Genomic DNA, 21,053 nt, shown 5'->3' with positions numbered 1-21,053 from the left:
TGTGAGATCATGACCTGAGCCAAAGTTGGGCACTCAACTGACTGAGCCCCCCAGGTGCCCCTATTTTTTCCTCTTTTTAAAAACAGCTTTATTGTGGTATAGTTGATCAAGCATACGCTGAACATTTATAGAGTGTAAGATTGGGTAGGTTTTGACATATTCACCCATGAAGACCTTGCCACAGTCAAGATAAATGCAGCTTGTCACCCGGTTGTTCATGCCTGTTTACATTTACTCCCTGCTGCCCCTCCAGACTCTGTTCCTGGTGACCACCCTGTCCGCTTTCTGTCACTGAAGCTTATTTTGCATTTTCTATAATTTTATGTAAACGCACTTACGCAGTTTGTGCTGAGTTTTGTCTTCTTCCACAAAAGCTGGTCTCGCATATGTGAATGTGTTCCGCTTTATTGCCAACTGGTGTCGTTTGCATGGATGTTATCATGTTTGTTTATGCACGTCCCTGTTGATGGAGGTGTGGGTTGTTTTCAGCCTTTGGCTGTCCCAGGTAGAGCTGGTGGGAATGCACGCGTGTCAGCCCTGTGTTCACGCACTGACACGCTTCTGCTGGGCGGACACCCGGGAGTGGAACCGCTGGGCCATGTGGAGAAAGTGTTTTTCTTGAGAAGAAACTGCCCTGCAGTTTCCAAAGGGCTCGTTCTGGAGATTTGTGGTTTCTGCTGTGACATGTGGAAAGCTCAGAAGTTCTCTCTTCTTCCCTCATAACGAGAGAAAAGGCGAACGGACTGAAATCAGTGACTCTTCTGAAGTCCACTAGAGAATTGAGGGCAGAGGGCACACCGAGTGGTCAGGCTGGAGAGTTCAAGCCCCTGGGGCCCAGCCAGTGGGTGTTGTCTCCAGGGGCAGTGCTGAGTTCCCAAAGTTCCCATTGGGAAGATCGGAGGAAAGCCCGTCCTTCTGGTCCGGAGGCGGGGAGGGATAGCTGCTCTGCATTCACCCCAGATGCCTCCTCACCGAGGGAGAAGCCTCACCGCAGCTGCGCCCTGTCTGGTGCAAGGGCAAGGGTGCCTGAGCGGCCCCGGGAGGTCGCGGCCCAGGGCCCAGGCGCCCTGTGAAATCGCGGCAGACCTGGGTGTGGCTGAAGGCAGCACGAGGCACATGCCCAAGGCCGTGTGGAAAGGGCAGGTGGGGAACGTGAACAGAGGGGGAGCTCCAAGGAAGAATCGAGAGAAATACTAGAAGTAAAGACACACTCACAGGAATGAAGGTCTTTTGATGGCTCTTTCTGTAGACCTGACCCAGCCGAAGAAGGAAACCCTCAAGACAGCTTTAAGATCAGTCGATAGAAACTTCCCAAACTGAAAAGCAAAGAGAAAGAAGGGTGAACAAAGCAGGACGGAATGCCCAGGTATTGTTGAACGGTTATAGAAACGTGTCACACACACACACACACACACACACACACACACACACACACACACACGGGAACAGTGGAAGAAGAGGGAAGCGAGCGGGAGAAAGATTTGAAATCCTAATTGAGAATTTCCCCAAATTAATGACACAAACAAAACCACAAATCAAGGAAGTTAGGGCGTAGCAGGTGAGTAAATGCCAGGAAGTCCATACTTGGGCAAATCAAATGACAGCTGAGGGCACTGGGGTGTCTGGCGGCTCAGTGTCAAGCCTGCGACTCTTGATCTCAGGGTTGTGAGTTCAAGCCCCACGCTGGACGCAGAAATTCCTTAAAGATAAAGCCTTTAAAAAACAAACAATGGGGCGCCTGGGTGGCTCAGTCGGTTGAGCATCCGACTTGAGCTCAGGTCATGATCTCGCGGTCTGTGAGTTCGAGCCCTGCGTGGGCCTTTGTGCTGACAGCTCGGAGCCTGGAGCCTGCTTCAGATTCTGTGTCGCCCTCTCTCTCTGGCGCTCCCCTGCTCACGCTCTGTCTCTCTATATCAAAAAATGAATAAAAGTTAAAAAAAAAACACAAAAAAAAACAATAAAAGAGCAGATCTTGAAAGGAGCCAGAGAAAACACACGCCACCTACAGAGGAGCAGTGATCAGGAACCACACAAGCCACAGGAGGGGAGAGTGGAATAGTTGCCTCAGAAGGAAAGACCGCCAGTCTCCAATTTTGGATCCGCAGGAGTGAAGGGAGAAGACAGCTTTTCCCCAACAGTAAAGGTTGGGGGCGGGGGGAGTACATTTATCCCTCAGCCTGAAGGGTTTCCCGAATTCACCTGTTCTAACAGATTTTTTAAAAATGTATTTATTTAAATTAGCCTTCACACCCAGCACGGACCCCAACTTGGGGCTTGAACTCACAACCCTGAGATGAAGATTTGGACCCTTAACTGAGCCACCAAGTCACCCTTCAAACAGATTTTAAAATAGATTCTTTTGGATTGTCTTCTTTTTTTTTTTTAATACTTATTTGAGAGAGATTGAGAGAGAGAGAGAGAGACGGTGTGAGCGGGGGAGGAGAAGAGAGAGACCAGGAGACAGAATCTGAAGCAGGCTCCAGGCTCTGAGCTGTCAGCACAGAGCCCGACGCGGGGCTCCAACTTGTGAACCAAGAGATCGTGACCTAAGCCAAAGTCAGACACTTAACCGACTGAGCCACCCAGGCGTCCCCTGGATTGCCTTCATAGGGGGTCCTGTCACTTTGTCACCTTGTCTTCCTGCACAGGCTGGAGCCCAGCGTGGTGCTGAAAGAGCTGGTGACGGCGACCTGCGTCGTTTCTGATGGGGAGAAAATACTCCGTGTTTGACCCACGAGTTACCACGTCAGCAGTGCTTGCACATGTGCTCGCTCCATTGGAGTAACTCCTCATGATTGTTGAAGGGTCTTTATCAGGAACGGATGTGGGGTTTTCCTCAGTTGCCATTTTTGTGTGTTTATTGAGGTAATCTCGACGTTTTTTGTAGTTAGCGGATACGATGCTTTAGATTGATGGATTTATATGAATATTGAACCAACCTTGCCTTTTTGGGATAAACCCTATTTTGTCAGAACGGACTATTAAGAAAGTTAGCGTGTGTGAGAGTAGGGAAGGGGCAGAGAGAGAAGGAGAGAGAGAATCCCAAGCAGGCTCTGCACTGTCAGTGCACCTTTGTCTGAATGGCAACATCTCCTGAAATCTGAGTAAGACCTCTGTGTTTAAGTTCTTTTTTTTTGTTTCTTTCAGAAATTTTAATACTTGTTTTTTAAGTTTATTTTGAGAGAGAGAGAACGAATAGGGGAGGGGCAGAGAGGGAGGGAGAGAGAAAGCCCGAGGCAAGTGTAAAGCCTGACGCGGGGTTCTAACTCCTGAACCGTGAGATCATGACCTGAGCCGAAACCAAGAGTTGGACACTCAACCCACTGAGCCGCCAGGCGCCCCCATATTGTACGATTTTGTATATTGCCGGGCATCATTGGCTACTACTGTGTTGAGGATTGTGGTGTCTTACGAGAGGTACCGGTCTGTTTCCATTCTTGTACCATTGTCTGGTTTTGGCATTAATGTAATGCAGGCCTCATAGAATGACTTTGGAAGCCTTCTTTTGCAGTTTTCTGTAAGAGTTTTTGTAGAGTTGCTGTTATCTCTCCCTTAAATGTTTGCCAGAATTCACTAGTAAAGTCGTGGCCTGCAGTTTCCTGTGTTTGTGTGTATGTGGGGTGTGTGTGTGGGTAACTCTAAATGAGCAGAAGCTTATTCAGGTTATGTTTCTGCCCGAGTAAGCTTTTGTAGTGTTTCTCAAGAACGCGGGTGCGTCATCAGAGCTGTTGAATTTGTCAGTATCAAGGTGCTCATATTACTTCCTATTCTCCCGCGTCCCTGGAGCCTGTAAGAGTAATCTTGGCGTTTCCTCCAGACCTCTGTTGCAGCACGGGTGACGCTTCAGTGTGACTGCTGTGTGTTCTACCCTCAAGCGGACTCTAAGACCCGCCAGGAACCGTGGCATCGGCCGGAGGTGGAGACTGCTGGGAACATGGACACTTGCCCCGGCCTCCGCCCCTCACGCTGCCCTCACCCCCGCGGTCGGCTGTGTGCTTCTGCTCACCGTGTTAGGGGCTAGCTAACATCTCCTCGGTGAACTGCTCCAAGTCTTGAGAAAAAAAATTGTTTTAATGTTTACTTATTTTTGGGAGACAGAGAGAGAGAGACAAGGCTCGAGCAGGGGAGGGGCAGAGAGGGAGGGAGACACAGAATCTGAAGCAGGCTCCGGGCTCCGAGGTGTCAGCACAGAGCCCGACGCGGGGCTCGAACTCACAGACCGTGAGATCATCGCCTGAGCTGAAGTTGGACACTTCACCGACTGAGCCCCCTAGGCGCCCCGAGAAACAATTTTTAATGTGTGAAAACAACAACCAACGTTGTTAGCTTCTGAATGGTCATTAGTATCTCTTAAGTTGACCTGACCTGAAATGTGGCAGCAGCGATTTCCCAGGGAGCCCATCTTCTGTCCCCTGTTCTCGGCCGTGGGCAATGCCAGGTGGCAAATGGGTCACCTTGGCCGTTATCAGTGTTTGCCAGCGTCACAGGGTGGAGACTGCCTTGTGCGCAATGCCCTGCAATGTGCGCCTCGGCGCATCCTGTGGGTCACGCCTGGCTGGCGAGCTGGGTTTCTGGGCTGAGTGGCTCTGACGGTCTCTGTGGAGGGAGGAGAGACAAGGGACGAGGACCATCTCCCACAGTCTGCCTTTTCTCAACCGTTGACCTTGACTGAGGGTCCCTGCACCACGGGCTGTGTGTAGGGCGACTGCGACATGTCCCCGGAGTCCAGGGTTTGAGATGCAGACATTCCTGGGGCCGTGATTCTGGATCGCCGCTGGTGCACATTTTAGGTCACCGCTTAAAGAATCTCCTTTCCGTGCCTACAGTATGAACGAGGTTTAGTTACACGATGTTGGAAAACACACATGTAGTTCTGAGCTCCTGAGCTCTTCCTTGCGTTCACAGGTGCGAACATCGGCCCGGCTTCGCTGTTCCCTGGACGTGCATTTACTAGCCTGGGTTCTCTTTTTCTCTACAAATTGGACAGAAGTGGTTTCATGTGAGCAAGCATTCTGTGTGTCCCCGTTTCCGATTTTTGGGTTTCCAGTCAATTTATTATGGTCATCAGAGTCCAAATATGATCTTCATTCTAGGGAAGTTTGCCGGACAGATGGGGAGGTAAGAGATCTCTCCAAACGTTGAAATGCTGAAATCCCAGTTTTCAAGGGAGTGCAGCTCACGTGATGCTGAAGAATTGGCCTGAAAACAGTCTGAACCACGGAGCCACCCCTTCTGGGCAGGGCCTTCGCACGGGTGACGTGGCTGGAGTGGCGGGAGGCGTGCGGGAGGCCGGTGGTGGCTCTGTGTCCCAGTGTGTCCGGCCACGAGGGTGGGACACAGCAGCTGTTTATTATTTGAACGTTTCCTGGTTTTCAGATTCGTCCTGAGACCTTGTGTCCATCCAAGGTCTCAGGCCGTACGGGGTGGTGTCCGGGTCCAGACAAGCTGGTGGAGCCTGGGGAGGAGACAGCAGCTCTTCCTGTGTTGTTTAAGGGACAAACAGACAAGGTGCCTGTGGGTCCTGGGAACACACATTTGTCTGGTGTTATGTCCAGATGAGTGTGTTGTCTTGTTTTGGCTTCTTTGTTTTGCCCTCTGAGGTTGACAGCCAGGGACTCCCTGGCTGCCAGGGGCTCGTTGGTCCGGGTGACCACACGCTGCCCCTTCCCTGTGTCTTCTCCGTAACTAGCCTGGTTCGCAGTCTCAGTGAACCGCTCGGGGCCCAGCTCATCCTGCTGGTCCTGTGCTGCTCGCGTCCTCTGTCTCGGGCTCCTTGAGGACCTGCCGTGTGACCTCTGTGCCCGGAGGCACCAAGAGGGAGTATGCTGGTGTTTGCTCTGAGATACACCCATCAGCAGCCCGTTTTAACGCAGCTGGGCCTGTGCCCCGACGACACCCCTGGACCGGGTGGCCTCCCCTCTGGCCTCTACACACAGCAGTAGGAAGGCAGGATGAATTTGTCAGGACGCTGCGTGTTCGCTCTTTTGCTTCTGCACCTGGGGAGTTTCTCCCATCAGCTCGACGTCATGTTCACAATGTGCTGTGTAACAAGTGGCTTGTCCCAGGCAGGGTCACAGAGAAGGTCACGCAGGGGCGCACCTGTGTCCCCACCTGATTTCCATGTGCGTGTGTGGAGTCCCGTCGAGCGAGGGGCACGGCGCGTTTCTGGACATGCCCCTTCTGTTGTCTGTCAGTTGGTATGTCCACGTGAACAGCTCCGTGCCTGCAGCGGAGATCCTGACGGAGACCCCTCTTCTTGTACAGACGGGAGCAGAGACGAATCCCAAAGGGAAGCCGGCGAAGGGGCAGCCGTGTCTGCCTGATGCCACCCGCTCGTGGGTTCTTGAGCGGAAGAAGCCGGGTGCGGTGCTGACCTGACGTTCGAGGCCCAAGAGACAACATGTGTGTGTTAGAGACAGAGAGGCAGAGGCAGGGAGAAGGTGAGAGAGACAGTGGCAGAGACAGAGAGGCAGGGAGATAGAGGCAGAGACAGACGGGGAGACAGAGGCAGAGACAGACGGAGGTGGAGACACACACAGGCAGGGGCGTCTGGACCGGGCAGGCTGGGTGGGAGGTGCTGAGGCACAGGGACAGGACTGGAGAAGCAGTCTAAGGACAGGACGGACATTTATTTGGCCCTGGATGGTTGGCTTCTTGTTAATCTCTCCCAGCTCCTGGCACGCTCTTGGAGGCTTTTTGTTTGTTTAGCGTTTAGTAAGGACGTGATATTTTTCCAATTGAGAGGTCGTGCAGGTAACCACAGCGGAAAAAGGTAATTGGAACTCGAGCAGAAATTGAACATTGGCAACAACCAGGCAGAGACCTCATTTTAAAGATGAGGGTGTGGAGACTCAGAGATTCACGACTTTGGCCATAATGCATAAGTGTCAGGATTAGGGTGTGGGCACAGCACTCAGGGTCGTCGGCATTTTTCGCTGTCCTTCACTGAGGCACCCGCAGCATGAGCATTACGCCACAGGCCTCTCCCTTCTCGGCACACGTGTCCGGGCAGACGCTCACCGCTCGCACGCTAGGCGCTAGAATCCAGATGTCACCTTGCGTCCAGAAGACGGGCCTTATGCTAGTGACACAGACGCATAAACAAGCTCAGGAGTTGTAACTTGAGGACAGGGTTTGCACACCATGCAGGGAGGACGCGATTCCCAGACCTCCCCTCCTCACGGCTGTCCAGTGTGTCAGGCACCATAGCAGGTGCACAGGATACATCTCACTGTTGTCCTGTGAAAGACTGACAACGTGAGAGGCTTACACAGGACAGGACGTGGGCCGTCCATGCATGTTTGTTGGGTGGGACGCGGGGCCACAGTGTTGGAGGGAGAGCTTGGGGAGGAGGGGATGGGGCAGCCCTTGGCAGGATGACAGACAGAGTCAGGTCACTGAAGGTCCTAGAGGAACGGGGCAGTCGAGGGGAGTTCAGTGACAGCACCATATGTGGCATGTGCAAAGGGTTGAGGGAAACTCGGGAAGGAGGGCTGTGTGGACCTGGTGAGTGGCTGCCACAGAGGCAGTGAGGGCAGCTGGGAGCCACGTGATCCCACGGCTGCCCTGGGCTCGCTCTCTCCAGTGCACATGCGTGCATGTCCATCACACGGGACACCCACAGGCTTGCATGAGCACACCAGATGCGTGCACACGCCCCACATGTAACCGCACGTGACCCGCATGCCGCACGTGACCACCCACCACACGCATGTGCTCGTGGTGCACTGCACACACCACACACAGGCACACACGTGCAGTGCTCACGTCACCCATGTACACTCATGCACGTGTGCATCACGTGTGTATGCACACACGCTGGGGACACAGAATGGGGGTGACGGCACCCTGTGGACGAGTGCTGCTCCTGGGCACACGCAGGGTGTCCCCCTGCTCTTCTCTGACGGAGGGCCCTGGAGCAGCACCCCTCCTGCCTGAGACCTGCCATCTGCTCTTGGGTCGTCGTCTTACAAGGCAGAAGGGAAGGCAGTAAATACATAATTTTCTGTTGCCTGGGCAGCAGTATTGACCGTTTCCTTTTCCCTTTTCTCTTCTTTCTAAACTGCTTGTTATGGACATTTGCAAACATACACAAAAGCAGAAGAGGATGATGAGCCCTGTTCCCACAGCCGGTTCTTGTAGTTTCCATCTCATGGCCCATGTCCTGTGAGCTCTGTCCCTCTCTGGTTGTTTTGATACAAATCTCTGATGTCCCACTGCTATTTGATTTGTAAAATGTAATTCTTGAGGAGACAGGGATTGCGGCCTCCAAATCTCAGAGATTCTGTGCTATTCAGTAATCAATCCTGTTTTTAAAAAGTTGTAGGGGCGCCTGGGTGGTGCAGTCGGTTAAGCGTCCGACTTCAGCCAGGTCACGATCTCGCGGTCCGGGAGTTCGAGCCCCGCGTCAGGCTCTGGGCTGATGGCTCAGAGCCTGGAGCCTGTTTCCGATTCTGTGTCTCCCTCTCTCTCTGCCCCTCCCCCGTTCATGCTCTGTCTCTCGCTGTCCGAAAAATAAATAAACGTTGAAAAAAAAATTTAAAAAAAAAGTTGTAATATTTAGAAATGGGAAGATTAAACTGGGGTCTAGTATAAGAGGACACACATCTTTAAGATTCTTAAGGATTGGAAGAACCAGTGTTGTTAAAACATCCATCCTACCCAAAGCACCATGGAGATTCTGTGTAATCCCTGTCCGGATTCTAACGACATTTATCCGTACGGCTGGAACAAGTCCTAACATTTGTGTGGAACCACAAAAGACTCTGAAAATTGAAAGCAGTCGTGAGAAAGCACAAAGCTGGAGGCATCGAGCTCCTTGATTTTAAGCTATGTCACACAGTTCCAGTGATCGAAACAGCATGGTACTGGCACAAAAACAGACACATAACTTGGCAGAACAGGATGGGATCCAGAAATAAACCCACACCTACGTGACCAATTAATTCATGACAAGGGAGCAAGAACACACAATGGGGAAAGGACAGTCTCTTCCACAAATGGTGTTGCAAGAACTGGACAGCAGCATTGAAGAATGACACTGGGCCACTGTCCTCCACCGTGCACAAACATAACGTCAGAACGGATGAAAGTCTTAAATCTAAGACCCCAGGCAGTAAGCGCCTTGTCCTCAGTCTTGGCAACGAGTTTTTGGACCTGACACCAAAAGCAAAGACAACAAAAACAACAGTGAACAGGTGGGACCATATCAAACTAAAAAGCTTCCGCTCAGCAACGGAAACCATCCACAGGGTGAAAAGGCAGCCTACCGGGGATATAATACTTGGAAATCACATGTCTGATAAAAGGCTAATTTCCAAAATATATAAAGAACTTCTACAACTTGAAAGCAAAAAACCCCAATTTGATTGAAATATGGACAGAGATACCTTTCCAAAGAAGACAAATAGGTAGCCAACAGGTACGTGAGGAGGTGCTCAGTGTCACCGACCATCGGGGAAATGCAAACCACAAGGAGGTGCCACCTGACACCTGTCAGAATGGCTGGGATCCAACACACAAGAAACAGCAGGTGCTGGCGAGGGTGCAGAGAGAGGGGAACCTCTTGCACTGCTGGTGGGAGTGCAAACTGGTGCAGCCGCTCTGCCAAAACCAGTATGGGGGGTCCCCAAAAAGTTAAAAATGAAATTACCTTATAATCCAGCCATCCAGCTTTTGGGTATTTATCTGTAGAAAATGAGAACACTTAATTCAAAAAAATACCTGCACCCTCTGTTCATTGCAGCATTATTCGCGGTAGCGAAGACCTGGAAACAAGCTAAGTGTCTGTTGACGGATGAGTGGGTAAAGAAGATGTGGTGTGTATACAACGGAATGTTATTCAGCCATGAGAAAGAAAGAGATCTTCCCATACGGGTGGATGTCATGGGCGTTCTGCTAAGTGAAAGAAGTCATAAAGACAAATACTGTATGGTCTTACTTGTATGTGGAATCTAAAACCAAAATAAACTTAAACGTGCGGAACAGATTGGTGGTTGACAGGGTGGGGGTGGGGGTGGAAAAAAAGGGTAAAAGGCGGAAAATGTTTTAAAAATTTGAACATATGGAAAAGCATTCCACACTTTTGGCAAGGAGTCTCCACACCAAAAGTCATCGGTCCCCCTAAAGTTAGTCCATAAATTTAATTAATCCCAATAAAACTTGGAATAGGATTCTAGACGAGTTAATCCAGAAGCGAGCAGTGAGTAAAACTAGTCATGAAAATGTTGATGGGGGTTGCTAGAGATTAAAAATCTATAGTGATTAAAGCTGTGCAGTAGTAGTAAATGCACACAGAGGTAGATCAAAGAAATGTCCACCAATAGACTAAAGAACACCTAGGAATTCGGGGCACCTGGGTGGCTCAGTCAGTTAAGCGTCTGACTTCAGGTCAGGTCATGATCTCATGGTTCTCCAGTTTGGGCTGTGTGTTGACGGCGTGGAGCCTGCTTGGGATTCTCCCTCTCTCTCTGGCCTCCCCCCCCCCCCCCCCCTGCTTGTATGTGCACACTCTCAAAAGTAAATAAAGCATTAAAAAGAAAGAACATATAGGAATTTGATTGTTTTATTTTTTAAAAAAAATTTTTTTTTTCAACGTTTTTTATTTATTTTTGGGACAGAGAGAGACAGAGCATGAACGGGGGAGGGGCAGAGAGAGAGGGAGACACAGAATCGGAAACAGGCTCCAGGCTCTGAGCCATCAGCCCAGAGCCTGATGCGGGGCTCGAACTCACGGACCGCGAGATCGTGACCTGGCTGAAGTCGGACGCTTAACCGACTGCGCCACCCAGGCGCCCCGGAATTTGATTGTTTTATAAGGTTAACATTAAAGATTTTTGAATTTTGAATCTCACAAGATGAAGTTCTTGGGTATTCCACGAAGTTCTCTTCGTCTTGTACAGCCAGTGTTTACCTGCGCGATGAAGCCTGCTCCAGCCCTGGACACTGCGTTTGTCTCACCTGAGTTCTCGGTGACAGCCCTCAGAGCCACCTTTCCTTCTCTGGCACGCAAAGCCGCTGGGGACAGCGCACCTGCTGTGTGGGCCCAGGGTGGGGGCGGCCTGTCTTCCCGACTCCCGAGTGAGCCGTGTGATTTCTCCTGGGGTGCGTGCTGCCCGAGAGTGCGCTGACCTTGTCTGTCTGTCCCTGAGGCAACCGACACGTGCCAGGTGCCCAGGGTTTGGCCTTGCACCACGGCGTGAGGAATTAACATGAAACCCGTGAAGACGTCTGCTTGTGTCGGTTGGAAGAGGAGAATGAGCTTCTGGGACGGCCGTCTGCTGATTAATTTTCCCCTTCAGAGGGTCCTGGTGCCGGTGGTCCACACCTCCCACCCCTGTGTGAGCCCCAGGGCCGATTTTGGGCAGGCCTCTCATGGAATTTCCAAAACCCAGGCTGACGCTTGGCTTTATTTTGAAAAATAAGGAAGCGTGGTGTCAGCTGTCCACCGTGGCCCCGTGGTTTTGTGTGAGGTGCTCAGGAATGGGGCAGAGTAAGAGCAAGGCTGTGGGGGACCACTGTGTCCCCGAGCCCGGAAGGAGGGGCAGGTGATGGGAACGCAGCCCCGTGGCTCTGGGCTGGTTCTGGGGACGGGGAGCCACCGCCCCCGTGCCGTGCACACCGCCTCTCACGTGCCAGCATGCTCGATCCCACGGCGGTCAGGATGCAGGACATGCCACCACGTCCCAGGTGGGAATTTGTGTCTGTGGATGCTTCCGGCATGTTCCGTGCCTCTGTGAGTAGCACTGCCTCAGGTCTTCAGTCCCGACGGAGCGACTTCCCATGCCTTCAGGTCTCGCACACGCAAAGGCGGGATCCCGAACCCTCCGTTGTGAGCAACCCCTTCCCCATCACAGGATACCTGCTGTGTAGTCACTACCCTTATCTTTGATACACTAATAAAACCATAGCAAAGGAACAAAAAGCACCTAGGAATGGTGTTGCTCTAAAAACAAAAACTTTAAGCGGAAATTGACCACATCCATCAGGCAGCGCCTTAAATGCCTGCATAGGATTTAAAGACAAGGTGTAGTGTGACATTTAGGAGGGACAGGGCACTTGTACTTGAGTTAAAGGTAGAGTGTTGCCAGTAACCCAGACCTGCCCGTCCTACCCGATTTCCTTTCTCCTGAATGTGACCTTTGTCTGGACGTCTGTGACACTACTCCTCTGCATTTCTTTGTAGCTTTAATGGAAATAGAACCCTTGAGTCGTGGTTGCTCAGATGTGCCTGTGTTTGAGTCTCATGTAAGTGCATCCGTGTCCTGTTACGCTCCCAGGCCTCACCCTCCAGGACACAAGCAGTTCTGGCCACACATGTCCAAGCTGCAGTGGAGGACGGTGGGTGGCCCTGCTCATCTCTTCCCAACTCAGTGGCTCGCGCCCCTCTGCCCATATCTCCCCTGGTTCTGTGGGTACCGGCCGGGCTGGGTGTGCTCACTGGCTTTTCCCATGCGGTGGCTGTCCCCTGCTGGGCTGGTGACAAGGATGCCTGCTTCACGGCCACTGAGGGGTCTGGCAGCGTGCGGAGTTCACCCGCACTGTGGACAAGATTGTCTGTGAACTCACGGCCTGGCCTGGTTACGGGAAGGGCCCTCCCAGGCGCAGCCATCGGGAGACTCGGAGGAAGTTGTCAGCAGAGTGGGCCCCAGCCAGGTGTTCGCAGGTCCATGTTTACACGTCTGCCAGTCCCAGGCCCAGCCTGGGCACAAAGAGGGGACAGCCTGAGTGCGTGAACAGCCGTGCTGTTGGGTACAGGGCTACGGGTGAGCTTTCCTAAGTCTCCGGTGGGTGGGCACAGGATTTTGTGGGCATATTCCCTGACACTGAGTTGCTGGGCTGTCTGATGTCCCTTGTTCAGCTATGCTAACAAGTACAGCTAGTTCATGGGGGTGGCCCGGGCAGTCACACGGGCCCTGCCCTCAGCATGCCCCGCACTTGGTTCCTGCTCTGCTCAAGTCTCTCCAAATGATCTTGTCAATGTTTATTTATCTTTGATAGAGAGACAGCAAGCAGGGGAGGGGCAGAGAGAGAGAGAGAGAGATTGAGAGGGAGAGAGAGAAGGGGAGAGAATCCCAAGCAGACTCTGCATTGTCAGCGCACGGTCCGATGTGGGACTTGAACCCATGAACTGTGAGATCCTGACCTGAGCTGAAACCGAGTCAGATGCTTAACCAACTGAGCCACCCAGGTGCCCCTAAAAAGTTTTAACGGAGTCAAATTTATCAATATTTTCCTTTGTAGGTTTTGTTTTTTGTATCTACGTTATTGAAATTTTTCCCTTTCCCAAGGTTACAAAGGTAGTTTTCTGTGTAATCTTGCAAAAGATTCCACACCTGGCCTCCAACACAACTGGAATCAACTTTTACATATAGTGGGAGATGGGAGCACGCCTTCCTGTGTTTTCCACATGAATGTTCAGTGGTCCCGGCACCAGTGACCCACACAGTCCCCTCGGACACTTACCCAGCGTCCATCTGTGGACACGTATCCTGCCCTGTGTCTGGGCTCGCGGTATTCTGATCTGCTGCCTATTTCCCAATCCCCGTGTCAATATCTTGATTAACCAAGTTTTGTAATCTTTGCATTTAATAGGGAAAACCTAGGGTTTAAAAAATAAAAGTCTGTTGGGAGTTTGGATTGGCATCCACTGAATCTGGAGGTCAATTTGAAGAGAATTGATGTTTTATTTTATTTATTTATTTATTTTTTTCAACGTTTATTTATTTTTGGGACAGAGAGAGACAGAGCATGAACGGGGGAGGGGCAGAGAGAGAGGGAGACACAGAATCGGAAACAGGCTCCAGGCTCTGAGCCATCAGCCCAGAGCCCGACGCGGGGCTCGAACTCACAGACGGTGAGATCGTGACCTGGCTGAAGTCGGACGCTTAACCGACTGCGCCACCCAGGCGCCCCGAGAATTGATGTTTTAAAGGAACGTGTCTTCCAATACAAGAACGTGGGCTAACACTGCGTGTATTTAGGTCTTTCTATTTTTAATAGTTCTCAGTGAAGTTGTATAATTTTCTCCATAAAGTCTTAAACATCTGTGGTTAGTTATTCCTAGGTACTTCATAATTGTAATGTTTTAGTAAATGGTGTTTTAAAAGTTTATTTTTAAACGATTTATTGTTCATAAAAAGAAATGCAATTGTTTTTTTGTGTGTGTGTCTTGCTCTTATGTTGGAAAATTTGCTGAAATCTCAATTTCTTTTTCATATATTGCTTATTTTTTAAATGTTTACTTGTTTTGAGAGAGAGTGAATGTGCACACGTCAGGGAGGGGCACGAGGAGAAAGAGAGAAACCCAAGCGGGCTCCGTGCTGTCAGCGCAGAGCCTGATGCGGGGCTGGAACTCAGGAACTATGATATCATGACCTGAGCCAAAATCAACATTTGGATGCTTAACCGACTGAGCCACCCAGGTGCCCCATATATTGCTTATTTTGGAATAATTTTAGATCAACAGAAAAGTTGAAAATGTAGTACAAACAGTTACTGTGTACCTGTCACCTGGATTCCTTACATCTTACACGACCGTGGCACGCTTGTCTACACTGAGAGATTAACAAGGACACACCAGTGTGAGTAAGCTCCAGACTTTACTTGGGTCTCGCAGGCTCTCCCACTATGTCTTTCTCTGTCCCAGGGCCTGTCTGAGACCCCCCAACGTGTGTAGCTGCTTAGTCTCCTCAGTCTTTGCTTGTTTCTTGTGGCCTTGACAGTTTTGAAGACTGTTAGTCTTGTGCAGTGTCCCTCAGATTCAGTTTCTCTGGTGTCTTCCTCAAGTCTAGACTTCAGGTGTGGGTGGTTGGGAAGATACCACTTTCTCATTGCATGATATCAGGACGTGTCATAGCAACGTGACTTATCACTGGGGATAAACCTTGATGAAGGTGGTACCAGCCCCTCTGTCCACTGTGAGGTTACCAATTTTCCCTTCCATAATCTGTTCCTTGGAGTAAGTGAACAAGTCTAGCCCACTGTCAGCTTGGGTTGGAGAGTGTGTCCATATGCTCCTGGAAATCTTCTGAGGGCTCTCAGTCTCCTCTTCACCCTTCATTTATGCAGTCATTTACTTGTATCCGTCTGGACTCGTGGGTATTTGTTTTATACTTTGGGTTATGATCCAATACTACATTATTCACTGTACTTCTCCAGTTGTTCTGTTTTTTTTTTTTTTTTTCTATTTAGGGCCCTTTCAAGTTGACTCTTCTGTCCCTTTGAGGTAGGCCCATAATTATGGGTTTCTTTTTATTCAGCAACGTCTTTCTTTCTGTTACAAAAAGATGTTCTGGGATCATCTTTCTCTGCCCCAACCCCAGAGTCAGCCAGTTCTCCGAAAAATCATGGAGAAATACCATCCTCCTTGTCCTGGAGAATGATATTTAGAAACCACGACCCCAGCATTTGGTGTGCTTGTTGCTACGGGGCGTCACTGGTGACGTTACCACGCAGCTGACAGAGCGACTCATGCCTGTGTGAACATGTGTGTGTACCCTGTTTCTTTATCATTTATCTGTCCACCCCTCATCCCTCTCTATAAATGAAACACGGATTTTTGCTGATGTTTCTGATGAAAGTGTGTGTTCTAACCTCCCACATCCTCACTTATTTGCGCCTTGTCCCCAACATGGAGAAACCAGGCCCCCACGTCCACTGTCTCTGTTTGTTCATCTCTAGGACAGAAGGAGACTATGTTCAGAATTGGTAGCTCACACCCTGTGACAAACAGATGCAGAGGGTCGGGTTCGGTTCTTCCGTCTTTAGTTTCTAGTCCCAATAGCAGCTACTTTGGTAGGCACCTCCATCTTTAATCTACTCTCTAGAGTGAAGTTATATCGTACGCTTGTCATTCAGATGTTATTTTAGATTTACTTGTCATATTCCATTCTAGGACCTTGTTTTATATTTGCATTGGAAAGTTCGCTCTTCATGCTGTCCAGTTCTGTGGGTTTGGGCAAATGCATGGTCAAGTTTCCATCACCCAGAACCATACAGAACAGGCCCACCACCCGGGGACCGTACGGGAAGGCCCACCACCCTAAAATTTCCCCCGTGGTTCCCTTGCAGCCGCCACCCACCATGCTCTGGCATTGCCTGTTCTGTTTTCTGGCCTGATGATTTTGCCTTTTCCAGAATGTCACATGAATAGAAGTAAACAAAGTGTATTTATATCTTATACATTCTCCCTTTAACGTTGATGATTTATATGTAAATTATCTTGAACTTTCTATATTTAAAATCTTACCATCTGTAAATAATGACAGCTTTGTTTCTTATTTTTAACTCCTTATGCGTTTTGCTTCTTTTTCTTGAAATTTCATTGTCTAGTGTCCTGTAAGGTCAACACACATAGTCCGATGTTTATTATATTTGGGCTTTTGAAAAGCTGTATTTCTAGTGAATCATTTTTAATGACACATCGTGCATGGCTTTCCATTAGCCGTTTTCAAGCTCTCAGATGTTCTGGAGCTATTATGGCTAAATGGATAGGAAAACTTATCTCTGTTCATGAAAAAATGCTCAACAGAGGACAGAGCCTCTTCTTCTGTAAGAAAGATTGATCTTTGGAGCAGGTAACAAAGATTGGGAAGCTTCATGGGGGAACCAAGGGGTTCTCTCAGATGTTTAATGATGTGTACAGCGTAACTTCTGGAACAGAAGCTGAAGCTCAGGCTTTTCCTTCTACTTAGTATGTGCACAGCCAGGACCCTGACTGTACAAGCAGGCAGCTTTGCTATGGCACTTTGGGAGTGGAGAGTGGGGACCCCTGAAAACCTTCTCTTTGAAAGCAGTGAGAACACTGACAAAAATTGTCACAATCACCCTTTGCAGAGCTCTGGAAAATGCCCAAAGACTGCAGCAATTCAAGGGAAAGTGCCTGAATCTTGAATCTTGGTAGAAATAGCAAGTTTAGTGTTGGTTTAACTTCAGCTGTCCCTGTCCCCCAGCCTCACAGTGACAGCAGTGCAAGATACTGCGGCCTGGTCACCACTGGAGAGAGCTCCCCAAGAGCCCTGTCCCCAGAGCATCGCCATGTGACTGTTGTCAAAAGTGCTACCTCCCCGGGAACCCTGCCTCACAGGGCTTGTCTTCCTTTGGTCTGACCCACAACTTGTCCTGTGAACAGCCTGTTTCCCCGGGCCGGTTGTTAGGGAGAAAGTCAGCAACTGCTCCCCGTCACAGCTGCCTGGGGTGACAGTCACAGGACACATAAGAAGCTGACCAAAAACTGAACAGGAAAGGCTGCGGAAATGGATGTCCACAGAGGGCTTTGGGAAAGCTCGCCCAGTCCTGGGGATCTGGAAGGTCTGTGCACAACTTCGTGCCCGGGAAGACCCGAGTCGGTCCTGATCTCCCCCTCCTGGCTGAGCTCAAGGCTCTGCACAGGGAGAGGGTGGAGGGCCGAGACGCAGTCGTAAGCTGCCTGTCGGGGCAGTAAAGGCATGCTCCCACGTGCTCCCAGAGTCCTCCACAAACACCGGGCATCTTACTGGTTCATGGCATTTATGGTGATTGTTGAAGGGCTCTGTTAGCTGGTTACCAAGCTCACTGGACAGAGACTTTGGTGGCCACACATGACAGAAGGAGACACGTGACACAGGAAGAGAAACAGTCAGTAGAGTCTGTCCCTGAGGAAGTCCAGATGCTAACTTCCTGGACAGGGACTTTATTTTACTTTTATTTTTTTTTTTTGAGCTTATTTATTTATTTTGAAAGAGAAAGTACAAGTTGGGGAGGGGCAGAGACAGAGGGTGAGAGAGAGGATCCCAAGCAGGCTCTGGGCTGTCAGCACAGAGCCTGATTCAGGGCTCGATCCGCTGAACCCTTGATTCATGAGACCATGACCTGAGCTGAAATCAAGAGTCGGCCGCTCAACCGACTGAGGCCCCCAGGTGCCCTGACAGGGACTTTAAGTGAGCTGTTTTGATGTGTCGAGCTGGGGGAAGCCCAGCCTAAAGAATGAAGTCCACTAACGTAAACGTCGTCTCACCAAGCAGAGACTAGCAGGAAAGAGACAGAAGTTACAAGAGGAACCAAGCAGAACTGTGAAGCTAAAAAGTACCAGAGGGCTTTTATTAGTTTCCTGTTGTAAGAAATGAACGTAAACGTAGTGGCTTCAAACAACACAGACTTATTCCCTTGCTGTCCTGGCAGTCAGCAATCTGAAAGTGAGGTCTTTGTTGGGCTGCGTCCTTTCCTGAGGCCTTGGTCGGGGGGGGGGGCGGGGGGCCGGGGGGGGAAGCCCTTCTTGCTTTCTGTGGCGTTGCAGGCTGCCTGCGTTCTTCGGCTGGTGGTCCCTTCTCATCGCCGGTGTCTCTTGCTTCTGTCCTGGCATCTTCTATTATACACTCTGATCCTCGGAGTCTTTTGTAAGGACCCTTGTGACTGCAGTGGGGCTGGTTCAGATAACCCGGGATAATCTCTCCTTCTCAAGATCCTTAACTGCATCACACATGCAAAGTCCCTGTGCTCTCTAAGGTAACCCAAGTTCTTGGAATTAGGATGTGGGACATCTTTGGGAGGAAGCATTGTCCAGGCTACACATAGGACTTAACAGCAGATTTGCGTTGCCAGGATAAATAATCGGTGAATTTGAAGATACGTCCATTGAGATGATTCCATCCGAAAAACAGAGAGAAATAAGAATGAAGTAAAATGAACAGAGTCTCAGAGATCATCAGGTGACAAACACACCTGTCATGGCCATGAGTCCCAAGGGAGAGGGGAAAGACAGGGGCAGAAAGAATATTTGAACAAGTAATGACCAGAAACTTGCCAAATTTCATGAAAAACATTAGTCTCAATGAACTCTATGTAGGATAAACATAAGGAGATTGGTACCTGGACACATCTTAATTAAACTGTGAAAAAACAAAGACAAAGAATCTTGAGTGAAGCTAGAGAGAAATATCACGTACAGGGGATCCTCCATAATATTAATAGCTGGTTTCTGATCGGAAACGAGGTCAAAAGGCATCAGACATGTTCAAAATGCTGGAAGAAGAGGTCAGCCAGGAAGCCAGACGTGAAAGGCCAGCAGTCCTTCAGAACTGGAGAACGTTAGCTGTCCCCAGATAAACAAACTGAGGATCTGTCAGCAGCAGACCCCTGCCTTGGCAAGAACGCACCTCAGTCCCTCAGGCTGACATGAAAGGACACTAGATAGGGGCTCAAATGGCGGTGTCAGTAGATGCAGGGGAAGCACTGGGAAAAGTCTACCACTCGGCAAACCAGGGGCAGAAGGGAGCTTTCTCCACCCATTAAGGGCTGTCTACGAGTAACCTGCAGCTACCTCCCACTCGATGGTGAAAGACTGAAATCCTCCTCCCTAAGATTTGGAACAAGACCAAACCCCTGTTTTCACTACTCTTTCCAACATTGAACCAAAGGTTCTGGCCAGGAAATTAAGCAAGAAAAATAGAAGATGTAAGTATTGGAAAGGAAGAAGTCAGGTGGTCTCTGTGTACACGGATGTGACCCTGAGGAATCCACAGAAGAACTTCTACAGCCCATACACAGTTCCTCATATTTATGGTCAGTTGGTTTTTGAGAAGGGCGCCAAGACCGGTCCGTGGAGAATGAGCACTCTTCAACAAATGATGGGCCGTCTGGATTCCCACATGCCAAGGAGTGAGGCTGGACCCCTACCTCACTCCGCATGCAAGAATTAACCCAAAGGGGAGAAACTTCCTAAATGTAAGAGCTATGCAACTCCTGGAAGGAGACACAGGTTGAAATCATCCTGGCTTTGGGTTGGACAGGAGTCCCTTACACATGAAAGCAATGGCATAAGCAACAAAAGGGAAAAATAGATAAATTGGGTTTCATCAAAGTTAGACATTTTTGTGCTTACAGGGACATCATCAAGAAAGTAGAGCAGCAGTGTACAGAGAGGGAGGGAAAACTTTTAAGTTACTTTTGTAATGTATCTGAGGAGGAAATAGTATCCAGAACAAGCAAAGAAATCTTGTAGTTCAACAATAAAAAGGCAAATAACCCAGATTCACAGTGGGCAAGGGATCTGATATTTCTCGAAAGAAGACATACAGACGACCAACAGGCATGTGAAAAGCCCAACCTCATTAGTCATTAAGGAAATGCAGCCTGAGCTCAGTGGGACCCCCCTGACGCTCGCTGATGGCTGTAATGGCAAAGAAAGACAGACAGGTGCCGGTCTCTGTTAAAAAATAACAGGTATATGTAAGGATGTGGAGAAAATTGGAAAGCTCATGCACTGCTGATGGGAATGCAAAGAGATGCAGCCACTTTGGAAGACGGTTTACATTTTTCAGAGTGTTAACTATGGGATTGCTGACTGACCCATAGCAGTTCCACTGCTAGGTATATACCCAAGAGAAGTTAAAACCTGCCCATTCAAGGGGTGCCCCGGTGGCTCAGTCGGTTGAGCATCCAACTTGGTCATGATCTCACAGATCACGAATTCAAGCCCCAAGTCGGGCTCTGTGCTGACAGCTCAGAGCCTGGCGCTGGCTTCGGATTCTGTGTCTCCCTCTCTCTCCCTGCCCCTCCCCCGCTCATGCTCTGTCTCCCTCTCTCAAAAATAAACATAAAAAAATCTTTAAAAAGAAACAAAAACACGTGCCCATACACAAACTTGTACGTGAGCGTTTACAGCGGCATTATTCATAATCGTAAGAAAGTGGAAACAACCTGAGGATCCACCAGCTGCTGGGTGGATGACAACACGGGTCGTGTCCATACCGTGGAATGTTACTCAGAAATAAGGAATGAAGGCCTGGCACAGCCTACAACACGGATGGACCTTGACAACGTGATGCCAGGTGAAAGCGGCAGATGCCAAAGGCCCCACGGTGTCTGATCCCTGCGATTCCGTGAACGTGCTGGCTGGGATGGGCAGGCGTACGGACACGGAAAGTAGGTCTGTGGTTCCAGCAGCTGGCAGGGGCTGGGGGTGGGGTGTGGCGGCTAAGGGCACAGCACTTCTTTCTGGGTAACGAAGGGTCTCAGATCGAGATGGTGCTGTCGGCTGTGCAAATTTTGGGCGCGACGGTTGCCACTTAACACAA

At 49.8% G+C, this 21,053-nt stretch overlaps 1 long non-coding RNA gene across 1 annotated transcript; it reads left to right on the top strand.

Moving 5' to 3' along the window:
* The first annotated feature begins 807 nt into the window (after positions 1 to 807).
* Positions 808 to 9,988, top strand: LOC147579568 (uncharacterized). The gene is made up of 2 exons (XR_015254083.1): positions 808 to 5,118; positions 9,746 to 9,988. It is a non-coding gene; the product is annotated as an uncharacterized LOC147579568 (long non-coding RNA).
* Positions 9,989 to 21,053: the final 11,065 nt, after the last annotated feature.

This window comes from Puma concolor, chromosome B4 (assembly GCF_028749965.1).
Source record: "Puma concolor isolate L17-30 chromosome B4, mPumCon1.1.hap2, whole genome shotgun sequence".
Lineage (NCBI taxonomy): Eukaryota > Metazoa > Chordata > Mammalia > Carnivora > Felidae > Puma > Puma concolor.
Note: the sequence above shows the minus strand (reverse complement) of the source record. Positions and strands in the feature narration are given on the sequence as shown.